This window comes from Melanotaenia boesemani, chromosome 1, assembly GCF_017639745.1.
Source record: "Melanotaenia boesemani isolate fMelBoe1 chromosome 1, fMelBoe1.pri, whole genome shotgun sequence".
NCBI lineage: Eukaryota > Metazoa > Chordata > Actinopteri > Atheriniformes > Melanotaeniidae > Melanotaenia > Melanotaenia boesemani.
Genome location: NC_055682.1, coordinates 17,782,934 through 17,808,890, shown reverse-complemented (window position 1 = coordinate 17,808,890; position 25,957 = coordinate 17,782,934). Strand labels below are relative to the sequence as shown.

The 25,957-nt window shown below is 37.6% G+C and overlaps 1 protein-coding gene across 2 annotated transcripts in view; it reads right to left on the bottom strand.

Annotated features, from left to right (window-relative positions):
- Window positions 1-25,957, bottom strand: part of ankrd11 (ankyrin repeat domain 11) — a 113,318-nt gene that overhangs the window by 58,611 nt on the left and 28,750 nt on the right. For both annotated transcript variants that reach the window (XM_041979722.1, XM_041979712.1), the window contains exon 2: window positions 18,780-18,859. The gene's annotated coding sequence lies outside the window, so the exon portion shown is untranslated. The remainder of the gene's footprint in view (window positions 1-18,779; window positions 18,860-25,957) is intronic.

Genomic DNA, 25,957 nt, shown 5'->3' with positions numbered 1-25,957 from the left:
TGAACATTTTAATACAATATAAAAAATGACAACACTACCTACTAGGAACTACAATCTATGCACGTGCAAAAGGACACCAACGTTAAACTGCAGATGGAAGCCGTACTTAATACATTATTCGGTTGTGTAAAAACATGGTTTATATAAAGTCAGTTCATTATTTCCTCAGTTTTCAGCATTGTATATAAATATTGTATTTTATTGTATTTAGACATAAAAAACTGCATTTTAATTTAAATGAATGCAGCATAAGGACTGTTTTGTACATTTATGCTTTTATTAAAGGCTCAGGACACTGAACAGAGTGATTTCACTCGGTGGCGAGCCAAACACTGCTGAAAGAAATCTTTCAATGAGGTCCAACAGCACCTATAAGGGCCCTAAACTAAGTGTCTGGTTCAAAAAGTCCTAGTACGCTTTGCAGACCTAACACTATACTTGACTGTGATTACTACTGTATTTACTTAAATACCCAACAGTTTAATAATATTATTTATATTAACATATATTAATTGGCACATTTCTGAAGAACAAAACACTGATATGTCATATTAGCTGAAGCAGTAAGAATCCAAATTATGGTCAAGTATATCCTATTTGCCTTAATGATCTTCAAAAGGTGACTTGAACTTGGTTGGAGTCCACATGTGACCAAATGAACTGATAAGGTAAAGATAAGACAAACACTTGTATTCAGGTCCCAGAGATTATAATAGAGAGCCTTTAAAAACAACAACATAAATAAGTCCAACGGAGTCTCTGTAGACCTATGTAATAGAATTGTGGCATGACACAGATCAGGGTGCAGGTATTTAACAAGTTATAAACCTTGTAGTGTTTGTAAAAGCGCAGTGGAATATTTGTTTCTGTTTTGAAAGAGGTTTGGAACCAACAACTCTCCCCAGAGATAGTTGCATGATTTTGCTGTGCAACCGAGTAAGAGGGGGTTTAGTCAGGGAGGTGACCAAAAACAAAATGCTCACAGAAATCATGAAAGACAGACACAAAAGGAACAGAGCAAGTCTTAAATTGTTGGTGGTTTCTGACTGAAAACAAGTAAAAAATAAATAAATTCCTTAGAGGTCAACCATTGTTACTGGATGTGGCTGTGTGTTTTCCCGTCTGCTGATCCTTTTAAATCCTTTCTAAAATCTGATATTACTCAACTTTACAGCAACTAAATTTGTACATGTATTGAGTCACTGCTTTTAAATCCATCTAAGGGAGAAGTCCTGTTTTCTTCCTGCAAGCTGACCACATGTAGTAATCAATATCACACAAACATGCACAGATGCACTGCAATGCAGGTAATAATTTTAACTATAAAGCTATAAAATTTACTGTTGCTGCTACTTAAAATTATTGATAACTTTATGAAAAATATTTTTGATGAGTGTTAGATGAGTTTGAAACACTATAAGTTTGGAATGAACATTAGCAGTAAAATGTATGGACTGGAAATACATGTCAGATTAATAGTAAAACTAAATCATGCAGTTCCACTGAGAAAATAATGACAATACAGATGACGGACTTTGAGTACTCAGTACTAACGACACAAACCCCCAAGATTAACATCAACAGCAACCACCAAACAAGCGCCAGCAGGCACCAATATTTTCAATTACAATAAAAAAAGTGCAAGTAAAATATAAACTCTGCCTTTATCGTTTCTTGGAAATAGAGCAGAGATTCATTCATTTTGAAGTCTGCAACCTCACTTGTTTATTTATGAGAGTGCATAAATTCCTTCCTTGGCTTTTCACCGTGTGACAGTTAAAGCAGAATAATTTACTGCTTCAATTCTGGCTTTTTGCCACATAAGACGACAGTTTCAGTAACATCTATGACATGGATCCACACTTTCAAACCTAATTTTTATACAAAACTAGAATTTGATGAAAAGCGAGTTACATTAAAATAACTAAAAGAACCCAGAGAGCGCAGACTTCTGCCAAGCCAATAATTGTTTTTTTGCCAATAACTGTGGGCATTATTTTTGAGTTGGAAGCAGACGGTTACGCGGAAGTACTCCCTTGTGTTTGGTCAGTTTGGGATTACACGTTTCCAGATTTCTGGATCTTCTCGCTGAATTTGTGTGGTAACTGCCATTTTTTTAAAACAATATTCAATGAATCAAGTTGATTAGAGGCTGATTGAATTATTTCTTTGTTTGGTTTCTACTAGCTCATGAAGACATCGCACCATGTTGGACGCCACTGTTGTTTTAAAACAGAAAATACGGAAAACAGAAAATGTCTTTCTTTTTATCCTCATCATGTAGGAAACCTTTATCCTGGAAGTGGAGAATCACAAGATTGTCCAATTCTGATCTGATTAAGCTACATGACAAGATATAATGAAAAAGGAAGGAAAACTGTGCTTTTCTATTGAACTTTTATCAACTCGTTTTTATATTTTCTATCGCACCACACGTCTATCGATCAATATATATTATGGAATTATCGTCCAGCCCTACCCGTTTTTCATATTTAACATGAAACTTTGTCCATGGCAGGTCGAGGTTGTGCATGCAAATGTGTTAGTGTATTTTAAAACCATATGTGATGTATACATTTTATTCCTTTCTCAGCACTCCGATAAGCTGTTCATTAAAACTATCCGTTCAACGTCGCATCAGTTACGTTTTGAAAAACAGAACAATGTCAAGTATTTTTCTGTAATGACTCATTCTTGGTTGCATTTCAGATGAGTAGGAAAATATTAGTATTTTTAAAGGAAGAGGAAGGAACCTGAGAGAGAGTCAAGTGACTTAAGAACGGAGAGGTTGAATGTTCTGGACTAATAGAGACTTTATATCCTCAAGTTCAGAAGAATAGAAACGATATTTATGAGTACCATGACGTTAACTGCACAATATTAGTGATGTAAAAGAATATAATACTTGTTGCCCGTTTACTAAACAGTTAGAAGTAGTGGAGGAGACCAGGGAGGAAAAGAAATGTGGAGTGGCAGAGCAGAAGAGAGCAGCAGGGAAGCTGTGACCAACTTTCCATGCAACAGAACCTTAGAGCTCTTCTTTCAAAAAACCAAGAAAAATCAAAGGCTCTCATCCTGACTGCAAACTGTGCCATTAGATAAGGCTACATTATGTTTGTTTTCAATGTATTACCTCCGCCCAGGCAGAGGTTATGTTTTCAGCGGCGTTGTTTTGTTTGTCTGTTAGCAACGTAACTCAAAATGTTATGGACAGTTTTTGATTCAATTTTCATGCAATTTCAGAAATGGAATAAGGAAGAAGTGACTAGATTTTTGGGAGTGATCCGGATCACCACCTAGATGCACGAATTTTTTTTTTAGAGGGTTCTTTACTATCGGGAGATAACAGTTTCAAAAAGGAGGAAATCTCATTTATTTCATTTCTAAAATTTCTTGAAAATTTAATCTAAATCCATCTATAACTTTTTGAGTTATATTGCCAACAGACAGACAAACCAATGCTGCCGTATACATGACCAAATAACGTTTTTATAAAAGCTACAACGATACAAAGCAAAGCTGTTGTGACGATTAGCCAAACTAGTACCAAAAATAAAAAAGCAATGACAATTCAAATATCTATTTGAAAATCCACAAATCATTGTAAATAAATTAATTTACAACACAAAAAGTTACACACTTTCACATTTAGGCACACATGAAATTACAGTCAAGATTTAATACAAACAGAATATAAATATTTACCTAGTGTTACAACATTTAACAAGAGGTCTGTTCTACTAAGGTAATTCAAAGAAAGAACCTTTTTTCCTCTGAAACTTTAAAGCAGTTTAGATGTTATCCACAATCAACACAATATCCATGCTACAGCACTGATGATGAATAGGGTTGAATACTATTCAGTCTGAATACCAACAGTCCGTTTATAAAAAACAAACAAAATCAGTCTTTTTAAAACTAGTGATGCAAACTGAAAATCCCAGGTAACTGCAAGTTTGATGATATAATAAATTAAAATAGACAGCAGACGGGAAACCTATGGTCACGAGCTGTGGGTAGTGACCGAAAGAGCAAGATTGCGAATACAAGCAGCCGAAATGAGTTTTCTCCGCAGGGTGCCGGCTCTCCCTTAGAGATAGGGTGAGAAGCTCGGTGATCCGGGAGGGGCTCAGAGTGGAGTCGCTGCTCCTCCGCATCGAGAGGAGCCAGATGAGGTGGCTCGGGCATCTGGTTAGGATGCCTCCTGGACGCCTCCCTGGTGAGGTGTTCCGGGCACGTCCCACCGGAAAGAGGCCCCGGAGAAGACCCAGGACACGCTGGACGGACTACATCTCTCAGCTGGCCTGGGAATGCCTTGGGATCCCTCCGGATGAGCTGGTGAATGCGGCAGGGGAGAGGGAAGCCTGGGTTTCTCTGTTTAGGCAGCTGCCCTCGCGACCCGACTCCAAATAAGCGGCAGAAGATGGATGGATGGATGGCAGACGGGAAACACTTATTTTCACTTGGAAAGAATAAAGGAGCGCCATTGGCACTGTCTGCTTCTCATGGTTAGTGGATTTTGGCTGCATAACTGAACTGCATAAGAAGGATGAGCAGTAAACCCCCAAAAAAAAAAAACACATTAATTTTGCTGAAAGTGAGCTGTGGCTCAGGCTGAAACAAGGAAATAATTCAACAAAAACTGGGAAACTACAGAATCAACAATGGGGATGAGTCACCCTCTGAGATATAAAAAAAAAACTTCCATTTTTGACTTTTGGTCAACAGATTACAAAATTATTGAAATTTAAATAAGGTTTTAAGCAAACTATGAAAGAAAGAAAAAGCCTACCATTCCAAAACAATTCAAACAAAAGTTGAAAATACACTCCTAAACGAGCTGGTTGTCCACAACTACAGAAAATAGATAATTTAAAAGACGTGTTTATGTTCAATAAACTGATAAACAAAAAACTACACCATATAGCATTGATTTGTTCAATAAAAATGACTCATTCATTAGGTTCAATATTTTAAACCGATGAACTGCAAGATTTTTGTACAGGAGCCTCCTGGAAAAACAAAGCTGCTTCTAAAAGAGTTTTCTTTACTTACTGAGACTCATATGGAAAATTACTCTAAGGCAAAGCAGGATATACAATATTTGAGCTGATACCCACTGGTGGGGGAAGTCCTAGCAAGTGTAGGACGCTTATCTGTGTGGAGCATATGGCAGATGCTCAGGACAGTCAGGTGAAATGTTACAGGCATTGTCTAGACAGCCTAACAGCCACACACACAGCTTAGTCAGCACTTCAAACAACGATGGAAACTGTAAGACAGTTAAGCCCAAGTAGGCTAACATGCAGAGACAAACCAGGATTATAGCATTTATATTTTTAAAACATACATTGTAAAAACAACTTTCTGTATAGCTCTCACTCTTCCAACAACAGAAATGCAATCAGTAATTAGGTATGATACAAATACAGTTAATGAATAGTTAATAGTAAGCAAGTCATGACTCCTTACATATATTTTAAACAACTTCAGGCCTAACAGTGTAAACATCAGCTTTACCTATGAATGCAGCTCCTTGTCTTTTAAGATTATGTTTTATAATAAAAATAAAAAAAAACAGAATTGCCACATGTTTCAGCACTGAGTCAGAATTGCAAAGCAACAACTGCCACTTTCCAACTTTAAATCAGCTTTCCAACCATCAATTCTTCACATTATTTTAGCATCTCTTTCTTTCATCATTTAGTGAAAGATTTCAGCAAGACCAAGGATGAACATGCTTATTGAAGAATGACCAGTACCATGATGGTTCAGTTTCTGGGCTGAGCTGTTCAAAACTGTTTTTAAAAATATTAAAATGCAGGTTGTTGATCACATACACAATACAAGAACACATACATCCTATTATGGTCTGTGGGTGAGTTTGTAGCCTTGTAATGTTGTCTAGAACACAAGAATAAGACACAGGGCAGAAAGCAGACAGTTGCCTCCCCTCTGATGTCTTATCTGAACATGTTATTGTCACACAAACAAGCCACTAGCTACTCACAAGCAGATAACCTAAATGTGAGGGTGGATGAAAGTGAGTCACTCTCCCTTCTGCCTATTGGAGGGGAGAAAAACAAAGAAAAACAGCAATCTGTGCTTTTAATCTGTCATTTAAATTTCTGAAGTTAAATCGTCATTAATAGACTGATGAAGGCAAGGTTCTGATGTGTAAATGGAAATCTCTGGCCACGAGAGGAAAACAAAGCAGGTAAATAACAGATATGATAAATAATAAAAGTGTACTGTCATATTAGTAAGGGTTTAAAGATATTAATTTACTGAATACAGGAAGATATAGCTTTGATACCCCAATAATCTGTTGTGCAAATAAAACTAAATAGCCGAAAGAAAAAAGAGAAACAGATGTAGGGTTTTTGTGGGTTAATGTTCGTACTATAATTATGCAGCACCCACGTGCTAGCGAGCATGCTCCAAGACACAACGTTTTTGTTTATATTTACTAGTTAGTCTCACAAGCTATGGGAAATTCACAACAGTTGGGACATACACTGTGCAAAGATACCATCAATGCAGTGTGATGGCAACTTAAATACTGAAGCAGTGCTGGGGATTTTCATGAAAACAAGTGATAATGGTGTTGCATTTTAATGAGCAAACTAATAAGCTGTTTTAAGAAGAATGGTGAAAGGGCTGACAACTAAATGGTCAAAAACAGGGGTAGGACAGTAGAGATTACTAAATCACAGCTTGTTTTCTGTCATTCTGTAGTCGTCCTGAGTCGGAATTAATTCAGATCTGAGGAAAAAGCCACTAAAAAACCTTTGGTACACAGAGTGTCTGTTTCCCCAACAACACTTCTAAATATAACCCTCACAACTGGAGCAAATGTTGAATAATGAGGTAGAAAAGGAAGCCAACAAATTTAAACAAAATAATCCACTTTTTCCTGCAGGGCTCACAGCCAGATAGTGGGAAAATTAAATATACCATGAACATTAAATAAGCTTGTTTATTATTTTTACATTTCTGAGGTCTTGCTATTAAATCCCAGTTGGTAGGATGGCAAAGAACAATGGAGATGACATGAAACGGTTCCAAATCCCAAAAGTAAATTAAATCAGCTGCATGCAGGACATCAAATCTTAATAATGTACCCACTCATGTAGTTTCTAAACAAAGTTTAGAAACTACATGAGTGGGTACTGGTACATTAACAAACACAACTTAAAAAAAATAAGGCACGTGTTTGTGGCATATTCATCATACCCTTACATGTAATTATTTTGATATAGCCATGTTTTATAACCCACAAGAGCAATGGTCAATATTTTTACCCTTTCAGTTACAAGACAGAATGAAGGCTATCTAAAGAAGAAGAAGAAAAAATACAACAAAGCAGAAGAATTAGCATAAATATTCTAATTAATGGCCACTGTGTAACACAAGACAAAGGCCAAAATAATGGGGCTTGCCAAATAATGTTAGTGAATATGATGAGGGCCAGAAAACCAGCAGAAAGTGAAATGAACTTGCTGATTTAGAAAAAATCCCATATATGTCTTTTAGATCGGAGGCAAGTCCTCCAATCCCTGCCATCCGATCCACCCACTCACACATTCACATTTCGACTTGATACTATTTTTTTCCTTCTCAAAATACAAAAGCCGTCTCTAAATCCTCCTCCCCTTTGCCCTTTTCTCTGATTGACTGTGACTCTCCTGCTCTCCTTCTGTTATGGTTATCTACATCCCTGAGAACAATAAGGTCAAGGCAGTGAAGCTCACAGAGGGCTGGACGGGACCACAGATGTCTCTGTCCTGCCACCCGCCCCATGCCACATTCAGTTCTCACTGCTGTTGGTAGACAACAGGCAAAGAAAAAAAAAGAAGTAGTTGTAATGGGGAGACGGTCAAAGCAAACAGAAAGTGGAACTAAAGCTATTGTTATCATATAGTAACAGATTTTTATTTCACCGGCCAACATCTGCTTACTGGGAAAGAAAAAACACATATGGAAAAACCAAGATGAAAAGTTATGGATTCTGTAGTCAACAGAAAGACAAGGGATGAGAAACCTGCACAACCTCTCATGTGGGACACGAGCTACTTTTTAAAAAACATAAAATAAGAGTACAGTGTAGAAAACAATGCATCCCTATCACACAGAAAGGTTCTTTCCTCACAAACTTCATATTAATCTTCCTTTGGGCTTCTCTGGTTAGCAGGGAGAGTGTCTTCCAGAAACATTTACTCCCTCTTCATTTGATTTGCCACTAAACCAGGATGCTCTATTCCTCTACTAAATCTGAGACTTTCAAACCTCAAACAGAGGGCATCCATTTTCATATTTCCATGTCCAAACAGTAATAAGCAACAGTTTAATGTCTACTCTGTAAGACCCAAATACAATAGAGTGACTATTGCTTACTTGTTTGTATGGATTAACCAAAGAATTAAAACAAATAACATAGCATCAATGGTTTCTTTGTAAGCAAGAAAATAATCATTTCTAGTTGTGCATCCACATAGGCCAATGACTAAAGAAGCTATTAATGTTCCACATTTCAACATCACCCCCACCCATTTAATTAAATTTTTTTTTTTTTTTAAACAGGAAAAAAAACTTAGCTTTCAAACAAAATAAGGAAATCAGAAACGGAGTAGTTAAAATGTTTGGCAGACAGCCCGTGGATCTTACAGGCCATAATGATTCTACATCCCAGAAAAGGTAACAACATTCCCAGGAAAAACAAGCAAAGTGCTGGGTTGGCCAAGAAAGCTGACAGCAGAGTGCACCAGAGGGGGAAAGAGGCAGAGCGAGAAAGCACGGGGCCTAAGAAGAGTAGAAGTTCAAACATGTAGGCAGCAGCGTTAGCAAAGTTCAGGATGCAGTCTGCAAACAAAATTCTGATTAGGAAAGTCTACCAATGTCCCTGGTTTGCATCCACCTTCTCTGTTTGGTAGTACACGCATATATATACACACACACACGCACAGCTATTCTGTTCTTTCTTGTACCCTGCAGTGAGGCATGCAGGTTGAAAAAGGCTGGTAGGATGAAGTGGCATGGGAATGGTTAAGTCCAAACAGATCCATCTGCTTCCTCATCTGTCCTCCTGCCTGGCTGCTGGCCCCAGCCCAGCTTTTGAACAGACTGCAGCCTGACGCAAAGCATAAATACATACACACAACTGGACTGCACACATCACAACCCAAAAGAATGGGACCTGTTGGCAGTTGAGCAGATTTTTTATATCCAAAAGGGAAAAGTTTTTCTAAGCAACATTTAAAAATGCCACTGCATTTATACAGAACATGCTATGAGGGAAATGTACATCTCTTTTTGGAAATACTTAGAATAAAAAGGATATCAACAAAGAATCAAATGTCAGCCTGAAAATAGAAATAATCTGAACACTTTTTATTCTTAGCATGCTTCACAAATAACTTATATGCAGCAGTTTAAAGTGTGTGGCTGCCTACAGGACACAACTTTTTGCCAAATTATTTAGACATACTCAAACTGTTGATTCATCATTTTTATACATGGAATTAGTAACAATACTGGTTTCAGTGTGTTAAAGCAACGACATTATGGCACTAAAATCTAGGTCAGTTTGGCTCTCTTCCTCATGGAGTGTGTCTGACTGAAGCCATTCTCACTGACTTGGGTATGACTTTAAATAGTTGTAATGCCAAAAGGATTAATCTAAAAAGCCAATCATATTCCAAATGAAGATACAGCTACTCTACATGCCTAAACATTAACAACAAATTGAGCAACCTTTGTTTAGAGAAATACCAAGACATAAAACTTGCATAAAACAGTTTCTGGCAGAATGACATAACATGCAAATCAGTGAGTGGTTTTAGACACTGATGTAATGAAGAATACTTGCTACCTGACTGCAACCAAAGTCACTGAAACAAGGATAACAATAACCGAGACAGCACTCTACAATTTGGGCAAACACTAAACAACAGAAGACTTTTTTTTTTTTCCTAGCTTATGATTCCTTATTTACAAACGTAAACGCATACAGCTTGTGTTTCATATTGGCTTGCAGAACAAGCCAGCAAACAAACATCCCCCAGGGAACGTACATTCTGCTACATCATCTTGCAGGAAACACTGCTGGTTGGTTAGTCAGCTGCAGCATTTTCAACAGCTGAACAACTTATGCGCAAATCTAAAAGTTAATCTGAGATGTGAAATTTTGTTCATCTGTAATACCTGTCTATACATTACTGCAATATTTGCTCAGTGTGTCGGTGTTACTGCAGATCCAGCTGTCAAACCTCTACACTGGTCTGACAATGCAGGGGCCTTGAAGCTAAATAGACATTTCTGACAAATCTCTAAAGACATTTCTAAAGGTTTTTTTCCAAAGAGTTGTCTAAAAATTATTGAAAAAAATCTTTCCTTATGAAAATTATTTTCAGTTGTGGTTTGTTGATGACATAGATATACATGCCTGGACCTATCCATATACTCTGCACAAACAGACAGCTGCAGGAAATCACAGGCAAGGGAATAAAGGAAGGGGACACCAGCATGCACACCAGCAAACACCCTCATAAAAAGGGTATGCTGTGACTGAGAGCGGGTTGTCTTATAGAGAAACACCTGGTTAGGGAAAGGCCCAAACCTGCTAAAGCCCTGAAATTGTCTGTCCTTTGTATTTATACCACACAACAAAGAGATCTGGACCAATACAATTGAGCTTCTCACATTAGCAACACTTAAGTTAGGACAGATGGACTTGTTTAGGCTGCTGATGTTGTTGTGCATGAATAAGAGACAGAGAGAGAGAGAGAGAACATAGAGAGGGGATTTCAGACTTACAGTGTGTCAGACAACAAGGTCAGCCCATCCCTGGAGAGGTGTTGGCTTTCTAACAGAGTATAGCTACTTGAAACCAAGGTCACTGCTCTGTGGCTGCGAGGGGGACAGGAGAGTGGGGCCAGACAGGGATGGCTCTGCCACATGTACTGTACAGGCTCAATAAGTGTGAAACCAGGTATTTTGTGGGTTTGTTAGTGTGTGCTTACTTGCCTTTAAATTAATGGAATATATATTTATATATATAAATAAATATAAGAAAAGAATAGCATACATAAACTTAGTCAGGGCCAAATTTCCTGAAACCAGATGCTTTTCCTGTCTAAACAAATCAGAACTGAGCCCATTATTGCTCCCATTACAGCTACAAAATGTAAAGATCTTAGCTGCTCTGTGCGCTCATTCAGCTTTCAAGAGCCCTTTGTTTGGTTTTGACTACTTTCTTAGAAAAGGAGCTCTATTGACTAACACTGAACTCTGACACAGAACAGGATTAGAGCAAAATTTTTCCATTCAAACGCAACACAGTCAAATGTTCTCACCTGACCATGTTCCCTTTTATTCAAGGGTAGATGGAAGTGTTTATAAATAAAGCAAAAAGTGTCATGTTCAACTGCTCTCAGCATATATATTATCGACTATTTGTGCCCCATTTCAAAATTCGTAATATGGCCAGCTTCTGAATACTTTATTCAAACATACTCTACAACAGTGAGAGAGGCAGTCATTGTACAACTTTTACCATTTGTGTATCAAATTATGTATAATGCATGAGGTCAGTGTTATCTGATTATTTTTTACCTATTTATTTTTTTTAACTTGTCCTGTCCAACACTGTAGAAAGGAATGATGATGGTCTAGCTGCTGTGTTGTGCCGAACAAATTTGCTTGAGCCAAGGGGAGTTTTATGGTTATAAAGCTATGTAATATTGCTGGACCTGACTGGAGGGGACAGAAAAAAAGGAGAATAGTGAAGAGAAATAAAAAGGAAAATAGAAAAAGAATGAGACAAAGATACAGCAGATAGAAGGCAACGATCCTTCAATCCATACTAACACCACACAACTGAGAATTTCCTACAGCTTTTACAGGAAAACAAAGCTGACAATCATCAGGCGTTCCTAAAAACATGAATAAATTAATAAAAACAAACATGTATTAAAACAACAACCAGTACCAGAAACACACACACATACACACACACACACACACACACACACAAAACAAAAACAAAATAAAAGTAGCTCTTAGTGTATAAAGCGTTGTCTGATTATAACATAACCAATGACCCAGTGTGCTCCAGGAAAATGGAAGGAAGTACATGACTGAAAGGGGCTTATATTGACAAGTTTTTTAGTATGTTATATGCACAACTGCTTGAGAAACATACTGAGAGCTGGGCAACATGCAAAAGATTTGCTTGTAAGCAGACAAACATTTCTATTTGTACACATCCACAGGGACTGAATGAGGGTTATTGCGTGCACAAACAAAACCAAACTATGCAAGGAGGGAGGGATTCTTCAATGTTATCTTATCCTCCACCACCTTGGACAAGGGCCTAGCAGCTCTAAAATTAGCCATCACATCTAAACACAGTCTTTGGTGTAGCAGCTCCTCTTTGATGGGAACTTGGCTCATGGCTGATGCCTGAAAGAACACACATTTCCGAATGCAGAGATTAAGCCAAGACAGTATACAAATGCAAGCCAGAGTCACAGAGTCCTTGACCGTCTAGATTTTTACATTTAAGCTAAGAGCATTTGGAAGCTCTTATCATGAGGTATCATTTTATATTATTTTCATGCTGCTGTTACTATACAATAGAGAGAAAAAAAACACGATAGAATAATATATTTAATTGTTCATTCAGGTAACTAAAAGAAAATTAAAATACACAATTGCTTTGACAAGATTCTTGAAAAAATGAATCATACAGTAATTATATACAGCAGCCACAACTAAAAAAGAAACGAGATACATCTAATACAAATTTAACTTCAATTAAGTGTTGTTTCAAAACTAACTGGAAACTAGAAGAGAAGTAAACATATGACTAAACTTGGTTACTACATGTCAGCACATTTTAAAAAAGTATTAACTTCCAGCTGATGATGGAGTGAGTAGATAGAAGAAGACAAGGTCTTTCAAAGACCACCAACATTTAAACAGCAGACAACCTAAATCAGTTTAACCATCAGGTACAGGTGGTGTTTGTATGAACGAGTATTAACATGTAGTTAAGTTTCTTTTAAACTGCAGCTAAGAAGCAATCATGACCACCCAGAAAGAGCGGAACCAAACAATCTTGATGAAAGCAAAGCAAAATCTTGTGCTCATTAATGTGCAGAAAAACTACCATCCTTAACTTTATGTAAGCTTAAAAACATTTGTCATGCAAGTTAAAACAAACCTTTGATGAGGCTGGAGTAAAAATAAAACATTTACAGCATCAAAACTGTGTTGTAACTGGAAATCGGAGAGATGAAAACCAAATTATATTTTTCTATTATCACTTTATATAAAGAGAATATCCTTATAAGTATCATACTGAAATCTAATCATTTACACACAACGTGATAGTGGAACAATCAAGAAAAGTTACATCGTCTCTTCCCTAAGATTGGGGGGGGGGGGGAGAAAAATAATACAGAGGCATAGCTCTCTTGCAATGTTGTGGGTAGAATGCTAACAGGAATGCTATATGCTAGTTGATAAGGTGGAAAACAGCAGAGATCAGTAGCAGCAGACAGAATGCTTCCAGAGTGCACATCTGGACTCATCTCCAATTTTATGACATAATGGAAAAGCTTAAACTAGATAAAACACACAATGTAGAAAATCTGTCTCATAAAAAACTACATATAAGTAGTTTGAGAGACCACTTTGACCATTTTCACTTATTTCACTTAAGCCCCGTTTCCACTAAGACGTCCGGCTTGGTGCCGTTTGATTCAATAAACCCCAATCTCTGTCGTGTCTCCACAGCCAACCATACCTTTTCTAGGCAGCCAGATGACCACAGATGCATCATCTAGGGCTGGACAATAGGGTCTATAACTGATATATTTTTTTTTTTGCCTTATCCCGATACATGATATATATATCTCAGTGTTTTGAAATCTTCTTTAGAACACTGTGTAAATTATGAATTCAACATTATCAGGCAGAAAACGACACCAGTGGGATTTAAGTTAACTGATAAATTTAACTTCATTGTGATTTTTCACTTTCAACAAACTTTTTATTTTGAACCGGGGACCTACACTCAAACATTTAACAAAAAGCCAGTGTTTCCTCAACCATTATATTAGAGGGGCCCAGCAGACAGAAGAAAAACCCATGGAGACGCTTAAAATGCTGCTGTGATAGTTTATACTCGATGTTAACGATATACCCATTTTATACAGCTCACGTAAAATGTCTCAGGATACATCGGGTATACTCAAAATTTCGCCCACCCCTAGCGTCCAAGAAGGAGGAGAGTGGTGGTCATTCAGCAGATTGTGTTCTTTCTTCGTGGCATGTGGCTTTAAACAACTAAAAACAATGACATATTTAAACATGTGGCTGTTCTACTTTGTTCTTAGTGCCGAGTATGGCAGAAAGTGATGATTCTTTTAACCAGTCAGCGGAGTATGTCAAGCCTTTATCCACACCTTTTCAGTGCCTCACCAAGAGTGGAGGAGCTGTGGGCTGATTAAATACCCATGCATGGATCATTTTGGTGTAGCTGAAAAGAGCTACATGAGCTTTGGCAGAGTTTGCATCAGCTTGTACACAGTGGATGCAGCTACCATGAGCCTGTCTTAACCTAGAACAGATGTTGTCAAATCTGAACTCCAACTCTGAAGGTCTTAAACAAAAATGACAAGAACCAGCAGAGATCAAAAACCTCTTACTGCTTTCAAATATGTCAAAAAGGAAATAAATAAAACAATTGATTTTAAGTAATGTAATGTATATACAGTCACACTGCATGCCCATCAACAAATATTTAACTCAACAACATTCTCTGTGTTCAATTACAAAATGTCTAGAATACTTAAATATATTTAAATATATATTTTCTGGCCATAAAGGCGAACATGAAAAACATCTTAACTTCCATATTCTGACTGAACTGACTACGAAAAGACTGAAGAGACAAAACACGCTGCTTTACTGCAAGAAATTTTGATAATGTCACACTATTAGTATTGTATTGTTTCTTGATTTTCCGGCAATGAAAAAATAAAGTTCAATAATAAAGTTGAAAATAACAAAATTGTTTACATGCTTATGATGTTCGTAAATATCAGGACATTGAGATCATTTTTTTAAATAATTATACGTAAAAAGGGAGTTGATAATTATCTGACTGCTTGTATTGATTGATGAAGGAAGTAGCAATGTGCAGCGATAAATAAAATTGAGGATGCAACACATAGCGATGCATTGTTGAATCGAAGACAAGATAAATGCAAAATCAAATTGTGAGACCAGTGAAGAAGCTAAGCCCTACCCCCTGATGTTACTGACAGCTGTAAGTGGGCTTGATCTATTGAAGTAAAGAGAGAACGAGAGAGTGAGAGACCGAGAGAGAAAGAGTAAACAGAATCCTCAAATTTGTGACAAGTTAAACAACTAAGGCTGTATGGTCTAATTCTGGAGGATAGATCCCTGGGTTTTGCCAGCTGCTGGAAGACTTTCCATGGGGTATAATTTGCCCCATCACAAATTTTTAACTTTAGAGAAATGTCTACAATTGGATGCAGCAGTAAAACTAAAGCCCAGGCAAACTACACGATGAGTAAAGCCAGTTAAGAAGCCACAACATGTGATTTGTGAACTGCTCTGGTGACTCACAGATATGTACCGTGCAATGCTGAGGTGGGTCACTCAGACAGTGGAATTAGCCAGATGCAGATTTTTATATTCAAGAAAGCAGTTTGAGGATGCAAGACATGGAGATGTACTGAATCCTTGATGAGTAAATTATAATAAAGTTGTGAGAGAAGTAAAGATTCAGACATTTACTGGCTTCCCACCCAACTAAGTGTCATACTACAAAGTGTGAAGGAGAGTGTGTAGAAGATTGAGGATAAGGGCACAAACAAAAAACAAACCTTTCTCACAGTGTTTTACACTTTGTCAACCTTGAGAAATTCGACACAGAATGAACTCATACCCTGATGATAAAACCATGAGCAGGCAATAACTGCAATCTGTTGCTTCCCATGTCTCTGAAATTGTATGACCTACAGCGGACCTAAAATTCCTCTGCCTTAGATGTGAGCTCCATGCCATTCAGCTTGCTAATAGCGTATTCCTCCATACTCCAAGCCACAGTGCCTTGCCTGTTCCCTACAAACAGGCTTCTTCTATATAGCATCAGTATGCAGTCTGCCTCTGGGGGAGGAGGAGGAGCAGCACAGGGGAGGAAAAAGGGATGGTTGAGAAAACAAAGCTTCTATGGTCGTCTCTCCAGCCGGGCCAGGCCGAGCCGCAGTAGCGGGGGCGAGTTATGTAATGTGACTGGCAGGGCCCACTTCCCTGTTCAGAGCTGCTGCTCACACTAATCCCCACTGAGGAACAAGCCCTGCTTTGGAGGAAGAGAATAAGATAGAAGGGGAGCTGTGAGGGAACCAGTGGAGGAGGTGTGATTACAAGAAATTTTGCCTTTCATCTGCACTAAATCAAACTCACATTTCTCCTCAGCCTTTCTTCAGAAAGAACATAGTCAAAATGATATCAGCGATGCAGATGGTTGACTAAAAACAGGAGACACAGCTTCTGCAGAAATAGCCTATTTCACATTCGACACACTGACTTCTCATAAATGAAAAGCTCACAAAAAGACAACATGTAGCTTAGCAAAAATGCTCAAATATATATTTGATATTTATAATAAATAGTATTGCTTTAACTGTTTTATTGTATAGGATTTTTGGGACTATAGTTTAGTAAAAATATAAAAAAAAACACATACACACAATATCAGCATCCAATTAACTGATACGCTTCGGTTGAAGCTTTGCAGAATTTAGGTCAACCTTGCACAACATGCTACGCCAGGAATGTATGATTAAAAAGAGATATTAGTCAATACTTATTTATGCTGCATTTGTTTGCTATAGTCACTTAATGTTTACACTCTCACATCAAAGCAAGACTATGTCAAACCCCATAAAATCCATATGAGGAAATTGCAGACACACATGGCAGTAGCTGTGTGTGGCAGAGAGGAAGTAGTGTCATTGCACTTATAGGTAAAGAGAAACAAAGACAGAAGGAAACAACTCAATGCTGAGAACGTCAATGAGTTCTGCTAACCGTAGAGACCAGGTGGAGGATTTAAAGCAGTTAAAAATAAAAGTCTGATTTACTGAGCTGCTTGCCTGGAAAACATGTGACTGGCATCACATGAGGTAAGGGCGGAGGAGGGTGGCAGAGGGTTTGTGTGTGTGCGCATGAGTGAGTGAGTGTGTCCAGCTCCAAAAGGCACATACACAGCATGTATCCCACTCCTGGCACCATAATAAGCTTTGTGATCAGTTTCCTTGGTTTCCACTGACAGTAAGCAGATATAGACAGCTCAGAGAGGTAAACAGAAACAGCTCTTGCGGCTGCACAGCCACAGGCATGCAGACATAAGAGGCGGATGGAAGAGGAGTAAGAGATTCAGAGACGAGGGGGAGAGAGATTAATTTGTGCAGAGGAAGAGGGGGGACAAGCCAGTGCGGTGGCTGTGGGTGTCAGGGGCATAGGCAAGTCACTGATCAATGCAGCACTTTTTTTAACACACAAATTCAGTGGCTTGTCATTTTGCATTTTCTTTCTTATTTTTGATAATACCCTGTCTGGCACCAAAAGGGTGATAGCAATTTTTTAAAATCTCATCTTAAATTAGGAGTATTTGCTCTTTTTTCATTCCTTTAAGGCTGATCTGTCTCTGCAGAAAACACAATCTACATTTAACTTGTTTCTATCTTATCTGGGGATTGCAATTAAACACTGCCAAGTTTATTTCATGCCCTGACACAGTATGTTTGTTGACAGAAGCTCCAGTAACTGTGTCCAGTGAGCTGTGGCATTCACATAATGACATTTGTCTAATCTATACACAGCTCTGCTCGTGTTGTAGTGAACTCTGACTTCTATGATGTCAAGGTGTATAATAAATGAAGTTTTATACTCACAAGGGAGACTTTTACAGAATAAAAACTTTCTGCTAGTGTCACATTAACCCACAGGAAGCTATATTTTTCTGTATGCAATGTGTGTGCAAGTGAGGCAGACAGTAGGTAATGGAGGGCTTTTGTTGGACACATGCTAGTTCTGCACTACAGAGGCTGTGACCTACTTTTATAGTCTCTAAAACAGACAAGCACACACACAGCCTCTGACAAAGGGACAGGAAAGCAGAGGTTAGGCATGCACTAAGCCCCATTCTTAATACATGCATTCCAGTGGATAGAGCTCAATGCCGCAGCACTTTCAACCTGCCTGTTGGTACAAGCATCTCCTGCACTCAGTCTCCTGCATGTCTAACAATAAAGGGTAAAGCCTGATACGTGCAGTATGTAAGCAAGCAGACATATAAGTAGACTTTCTAACAGACAGCCTTTCTTTACACCTGTTACAAAAGAAAACACATTAGACTGGTTGTTTCATTTTGGAAATAATTCACTTTCCACATGTTCCTTTATCATACTAATGTTATTTATAAAATATAAATATGTAACAGCAAGTCAAGAGTGTCAAGAGGCTGACATTGTTTTAGATGTTTTTAAAGGCATTTCACTACTGTGCTCTTCCACACATACACACACCATAAAGCATTGCCATCCATGTCTTTTGGTAACAACAACAACAAAACAGCCAAAAACTCCTTTAAAGAAATTAACATGGCACAGTGAAAGTGGTTTTAAAAAGAGCAAGTATCAGCTTCTTACTATATTTAAAAAAAGATTTTGTCAACATACCGATTCCATGGCTGTGGGAGAATGTCAGTGGGCTAAAATCCAACTAGAAAAACGCTTGCTGCTGTAGGGTCCACAGAATCCTGAGAAAAAAGAAAACCAAGATAAAAAATCCAATAATTACAACAACAGGAACGCGTTTCACATTCCATGCAGTGGATGCAGAGAGTCATGTTTCTCCTCCCCGGATCAGTTCTCCCACAGTTCTTGGACACACTGAAAATGACCCATGGAAGAGACATGCCTGGGAGGTTTGTGGTCCTCTGTTCGTTACTTAAATCAAAGGAGTGGACACTACAAATCAAAAATATCCAAGCTCCTATGTTATGCTGTGTCAACCTTAACATGGCCTTCTCCTAAACCATAAATAGTCACACCAATACAAAAAGAAATATTAGACAGGGTCAGTCCAATAATATGCACGTGGCAGCTTCTGCATGGCTAATTTATCCACGGATTGTGCTGGTGTGACTTGTGAATAAATAGAAATGCCACTTTAGAAAATGGCTGTCAAAAATGTGACCATAGGTAAGCAGAAAGCTATGGCCAAGCCATCTCTTGTTGTCATAGCAACAGCAGCATGGGCTCAATGATGGCACTAGCTGGTGTCAGAGGGCTAGAAAGCTAGTAAATTTTAATACTGTGAACAGGATTAAAAGTTACCACCCATTTTTAATGTGCTCCAATTGGTCCATTGCATTTTGTGGCAACACGGTAAGCAATGCTTTTAAACACTTTTCAAGCACAAAACACTAGAAAGGCATGATATCAGCACAATGCATGAGCTATGGAGGGTTTTTCCCACACAATTCATAAAGTGCAACTCTTGTCCCCACAGGCTTGTAGCATCTACAGAACACTAGCCAGGTGTGTATGAAAGACAAACTGTGTATTAATTTATATATCTCAAACCAGTAAAGGTGGGATACCTCTTACTTAAGTTCTAAAACAGTGTATCTAATATGCATTTTATTTGTTACAAGTATTAAGAGTTGGGATCACCATCTAGTGAGAACCAATGTGATGCTCTATGCTCCCTTATCAGAAAGTGTTGTTACATTAATCTTCTGTCAATATGCAACAGAAAAAATGGTGCCACTGAATATTGCATCATCAGTTGCTAACATCATTACTAGGGATGAACCAATCCACATTTTCACTCCCGATATGATACAGATATCTAAGATTTAGTATCAGTCGATACCGATACAGAAAAACAGCTGCAAATGATCTAACAATTTATGTCTCATTGTGTGGAAAAGACTGAGATCTTTCTTTTGTGCAAGGCAACATGTCAGATTTTACTTAGATAATTTTTTCCTATTCTTTTAAAAGAAAAAACAATCAGATATAAATGAATTTATTTGTCATTATACACAGTGCAGAACACAGGTACAACGAAATTGACATAGGCTTAATGTACTGAATGACTTATTTAAATGCGCACCAGTACGGCAATCTTACATCAACTTTAACAATCTTAGAGTTCACAAGCTTTGTTAAACATGTAAAAATATTTTAAAAAAACTTCTCCTGGTTCAGTCAGAGCAAGTAGTATAAACACCCAATGTAAAATAATAAAGTACTGAAACTGGAAAAAAACAAAAACAAAACAAAAACAAGAAAAAAATAAACAATAGCTTGACTACCTTGTTCAATATGTAAAACTAAACAAGTACAAAACCTCTTCAGTGCAATTAGAAATTAAAAATCCAATGTAAAATAAGTAATAAAGGAGCTGAAATTGATGAGACAAAAAACAAAACAAGACAAGGAATAAAAGTGATTTTAAAAAGTTAGTAAGATAATAAAACAGCCAGAATAAGGGGAATAAGATGAAATCAGGTTAAATAATTTACACTAAGATTAAAAAGAGGTCAGCTCTACATTGTTCTACATTTTACTTCACGTTGCAGGTGCAAGAAGTAAAACTGGATTTTCCAAGCTCGGTAAAACAAGACGGCACCTGCAGTGTAATCCAATTATTTGAGCATTCTGGATAAGATTCAAAGACATCAAGGATCTTATAAATAAAACAATCCCTGGGTTTATCGTGCCTTGCATAAAAGAAGGACCACGCAACCCTGTCCTACAGTTCACAGAGATGATTATGATAATACACATTAGATATAATACAGAAGTATCCATAGGCTTAATAGATCCATCTAAAAGGAATGCATTATGTGCAACATATAATATGTCACGATAATCCAAGACGTATAGAAAAGGTACATCAATTAGTGACCAACAGCTAAGAAGAAAACTGAATAAATAAAACTCACAATCTTACATTAAATAAAAAAACATATTTGTCCTAATTTAATCAAAGATTTAATTAAGACTCTATATGTAAAACTCTCATGACATAGGTGACAAAAAAATAAGTTTTATCTGCATTTTGAACCAGTATACTTACAAATAAGGAAAGAATTATTGAGGAGATTCTACACAAAATTGTACATCATAGATTTTTGTACAAGGTAGTATCCGCATTTAGCGTATATAAATTTAGGACTGAAGCAATTAATCAAGTAAATTCAATTAAGAAAATCCAGAAATTTAATTTACAGAAATACACATCATTCAGTTATGTTTCACACATTTTGTTCACATTCCAATTCATCTGTAGCAAACGTAGAAAACAGCTAGGAGCAAAATCCGACAAAAAGAAAGAAAGTTGTTTTGTAACTACACATACACACTATGTACCACCATTCTTTCTGGACAGACCAGGGCTGGGTATTCCCAATATTTTCCTAAACTGATTCAGTTAAATCCACAAAAGCCTGATTCGATTAAATTAAATCTTATTTGATTCAATATAGATTAATTTAGAGATATTTATGTAACACACATTTTTCTTGAATATTAAATACATTCTCGATTAACTAGCTGGGACTTCTGAAAAGTTATTTTAGCATCATAGTAAAAAAAAGTAATAACTAAATAAATAAATAGTGTCATGACAGTATAAATATTCTTGCTTTCTTTCCACATGAACGTGCTTTATTACGTAGAGGGAAGTGTGCATCTGGTTCATATAACTGTGGGCCAGCAAGAATATTTATGTCTGTTTTCATGATTTTATATTTCAAAGTTATTAAATATGGAAAAATTCAAAATGGTCAAAATGACTGTTTTGCTGTTCTTCTGTTAAATGTTTCTAATTATACAAAATTAAGATTTAGCACAAACATACATTTATTACAAACATCAGTGAGGTGATTAAGTGTGGTAGAGACAACAAAAAATTCAGCAATTTCTCTTTGTATTAATATATAAATCTTAATGTTATCATAATCAACCACATACCAAGAGACAGCCATCAACCCCCCTGAAAAAAAAACAAAAAAAAAACAAAGTGTTCTTAAAACTACACAATAAGGACAAGAGTTTAATCAGGGTTTAGGCAGCAGGACATGCGAGGGCATTTAACAGAGGCCCAGAGTTGGGGTGAAATTCCAGTGATTATGCCACACAACCCCTCCACCCCAGAGAACCCACATTTGTTTCATCCATCTGCTTTTACAGCATCACAAAGGGATTGAGGGCCACTAGTAAGTACTGGGTAGTTGTCAGCTTTAACACAGGAAGGGTGGCAGGTGGGAATGCAACAGGATTAAGGCCAGACCTCCTTAGGATGGCCTAGAGTAGTAATGAGGATGACAGTTAAATGCGCATTTGTTTTTGTACTGTAGTAGAACCTGCGGGGCTTTCCCTGTTGGAAGTAAACGACTGATGGATTGAAATAATCCAGCCATAAAACCCTCCCAACAGAGTTCTGGACACAGTATCCAGACAAGCCCCCATGATGCTCTAGACATATATACATATATATATATAACACACACACAGTTCTATTGCGTGTGTATCTATTTAAATTTCTATTTAAAAGCCACGGTGTTGCAGATGCAATATATCTTTTCTCTCTCTCTCTCTCTCTCTCTCTCTCTCTGTCTCTCTCTCTCTCTCTATATATATATACTACTTCAAAAAACCCAACAAGACACAAGCAGAAGCACACACCTCAGAAAACTTTTGCAAGAACAGGAATACAGCATACAGGACACTCTTATCTGCCCACACGAACTGAAATGCTATGGATAGTATAGCTGACATCCTAGATCCAAAAAATCTGAAGCCAGCCAGCCAGCCAACTTTCTGCAAAGCCACAAGTGGTAAAAATTTGTTTTGGATTTTTGTTTAGTTATTTTTCAAAATGGGGCATTGGAGTTGGAAGCTGTCTTACCATATAGTATATTCTTTTTTACAAATGTACAACATGTATTTACATTCACTTAATACCAAACTTGGAAGATGTAAAATCACATCTTATATTCTTTTCCCCTCAATTCAATTCATGTGTAAAATATAGTGAAACACTAACAGCCTCTCAGTAGACGGCGAATAATGCCCTCACCCCCATTTTCATTTTCTCTATAGCCCTGTTTCCACCAGCTGGTCAGGGTTGGTACGGAATGATTTTGTTCAGTAAATCCCGATCTCTGTTGCGGTTCCACAGCCAACATACTCTTATCCAATAGGCGAAGTATCAGACAGATAGCAATATATGCGTCAGCTTAGGCCTGGGTGATAAATTGATTTTATCGATTAATTTGAATTTGCTCTTAATGAGCATGGACATAGCTTAAATTTCGCTGTTGTGTAATTGCTTTCTTTTTCCAAAACGCAAAGGAAAAATATTTGAGTTTTGCCTGGAAACAGTGTTGTGTAAACAGGACCTGAGACTCCAGAACGGAACCAGAAACCAGAGCATCTCTACTAGATGCAGAAGACTGCATCAGTCCACAAAGACCCGTTAAGAGGCGACCTACGTCAAGGGAATTATTTCCACAGTGGATCTTGTACAACGACAGAGGATCCAGGTGGAAAAAAGATCACAGATGTAGTTACGCTGCATATCTCTATGCAAGATATGCAGCCATTTCATGAGAAGAATGGTGGATGACCAGCAGTTTGTTGTAGCTTCAAACAACACAGAATCCATGGTACATCTAAACATGGTGCTGTTGCTGCTTTGTTCTTAGTGTGGATTTGAGTGCTTTAAGTTTTTTATTCTTTTCGACCAATCAACAGATTGAAGTGTGTTAAAGCTCTACTCTATTTTTTTTTTTTTTTTGCAAGTGGAAATGCAACAAATAAATAAATAAATAAAATAAATGCATGCCAACTCGTCCCATACTGACCCGCTGGTGGAAATGGTGTTTAAGCTTTTAAGTGGGGCCATTCAAAACACTTATAAAAACAATTGTGCCATTTGACAAAGTCAGACAGACAAGTAGCTTTCTTTTAGTATAACACCTCTTGGAACTGGAATCTTCACTAATATCTTCACCTTTTTTAGCAAGCAACCTTTTTTTGCTGAGACCAAATACTTAGCATCATCATGCAGAATTACAATAAATATTAAGTTTTTTGTCACCATGACAACATCTCTGCATACTAAATTTTTCTGCCTGTTCACTGTCCCTGTTATCTAACTGCTGAAATATCAGCAGTGTTTTTGAGAGTAAACGTAGTCACAGCATTGCAGGTATTTCCATACACTGATGAGCAACAGAACAATTTGTGAGGCATGATACAGGGACCATACATGTAATCCAGTCCTACAAGCTCTTCTAAACACTGCTGTAAGGAAGAGAGCTGGTGAGACCAATTCTGCTTTAAACAGTGACCTTCAAAAAGAGTCATAGGTTGTCTTTGATGCTGACACACTATGGCTGCAGATAAAGATAAATCCCTTAGCTGAAGCTCAGAGAATAACACGGTATCAAGTGACTGAAACATTTAGTTGAAAAAGATTTGAGCCTGTTGCTGAATGGCTTCACTTTAAGGGCACGTTCACACTGCAGCTCTTTGGTCCGCTTCCACGGATAAAAAGACTTGTTTTTGGTGCAGTGTGAACATGTGGACCAAAGAAGCCTGAAAGCCAGGGGTTCATTTGCAAAGAGACAAAAAACTAAGTGATGTGTGTCAACCGTGATAAAGCATTAAGAAGAACAAGAAAAAGAACGAGATGCAGAGTATTGTTTGGGTAGGATGAAAAACAAAGCCACCTGCGTGTTTAGAAAAACGTACATGTTCTGCACACCACAGTAAAATTAAGAACACCAAGACCAGAATTCCTGCACAAATCCAACTTTACCCACACCCGCCTGAGCCCATTAAGATGACCAAACCCGACCTGAAATCTGGACCTGGTTATGTATAAGTCGTGACCCGACCGGCACATTAACACATTAATTTTAACTACATGCCCGTCCCTCCCTTCATAACATTACTTGTCTTTAATGGTTCTTATATTTAATGTGATGCTGTTGTTTCGTCCTAGTTTTCATTTACAATAAAAAAAAAGAAAAGAAAGCACAGTAAATATATTTGAAGGTTTATTTTTAGCAGAACAGTTTTTTTACTTGCATAATATTCCATTGAACCACTAGACTACCTATGGTCTCTTTTATTTTGCCACTTGGGGGATTTATTAATTTGATTGGGAGATTGCTCCATAAACAAAATATCATCCACCATCCCATCAGCTGCGTTCTTCGTTCCTGAATCACATAACCAGAAGTGCAAAAATACCCCTCATTGGCTGCATTGGATGCCGACAACATCCCTTGTAATAAGGGTTCGGAAATACTCTTGCAAAACTTCACAGTAACGGTGACCAAAAAAAAATCCTATAGTCACCCGCAACCCTCCCACACTAAGTACGTATCAGCCTGCACCAGTGAAATTTAATCTGTCGTTTTTTGCGGGTTACCCATCTATACACGAACCGCTGCAGGACTCTGCCCAAGAATGCATTGACTGGTTCCATTGTTTATTGTTTACTTGGGGTAAAGGAGTCGGCGGAAGCAGAAAGATTTCCAATTTAGTCCTGCTGGGATTCCTATCAAGGAACCCAGTTTTCTTCATGTGTTTTTTTTTTATTATCGATTAATGGTTGTTTTGGAAAGTATTGCTCCCTAGAGAGCAGTTATTTTAACTAGCACAGAGCATCTGTTTGCACAAAGGATTACTGCGTGTTAAAGTAACCTCATGAAAAGTGTGTAATAATATGCTCCTGTACATAGCTAAGTGTTTTTTATCTTAGAGAAAATGCCCGCTTGACATCTCCGGGGCTTTGTCCGCTATCATGGGGGGAGCCTGGCTGTTTT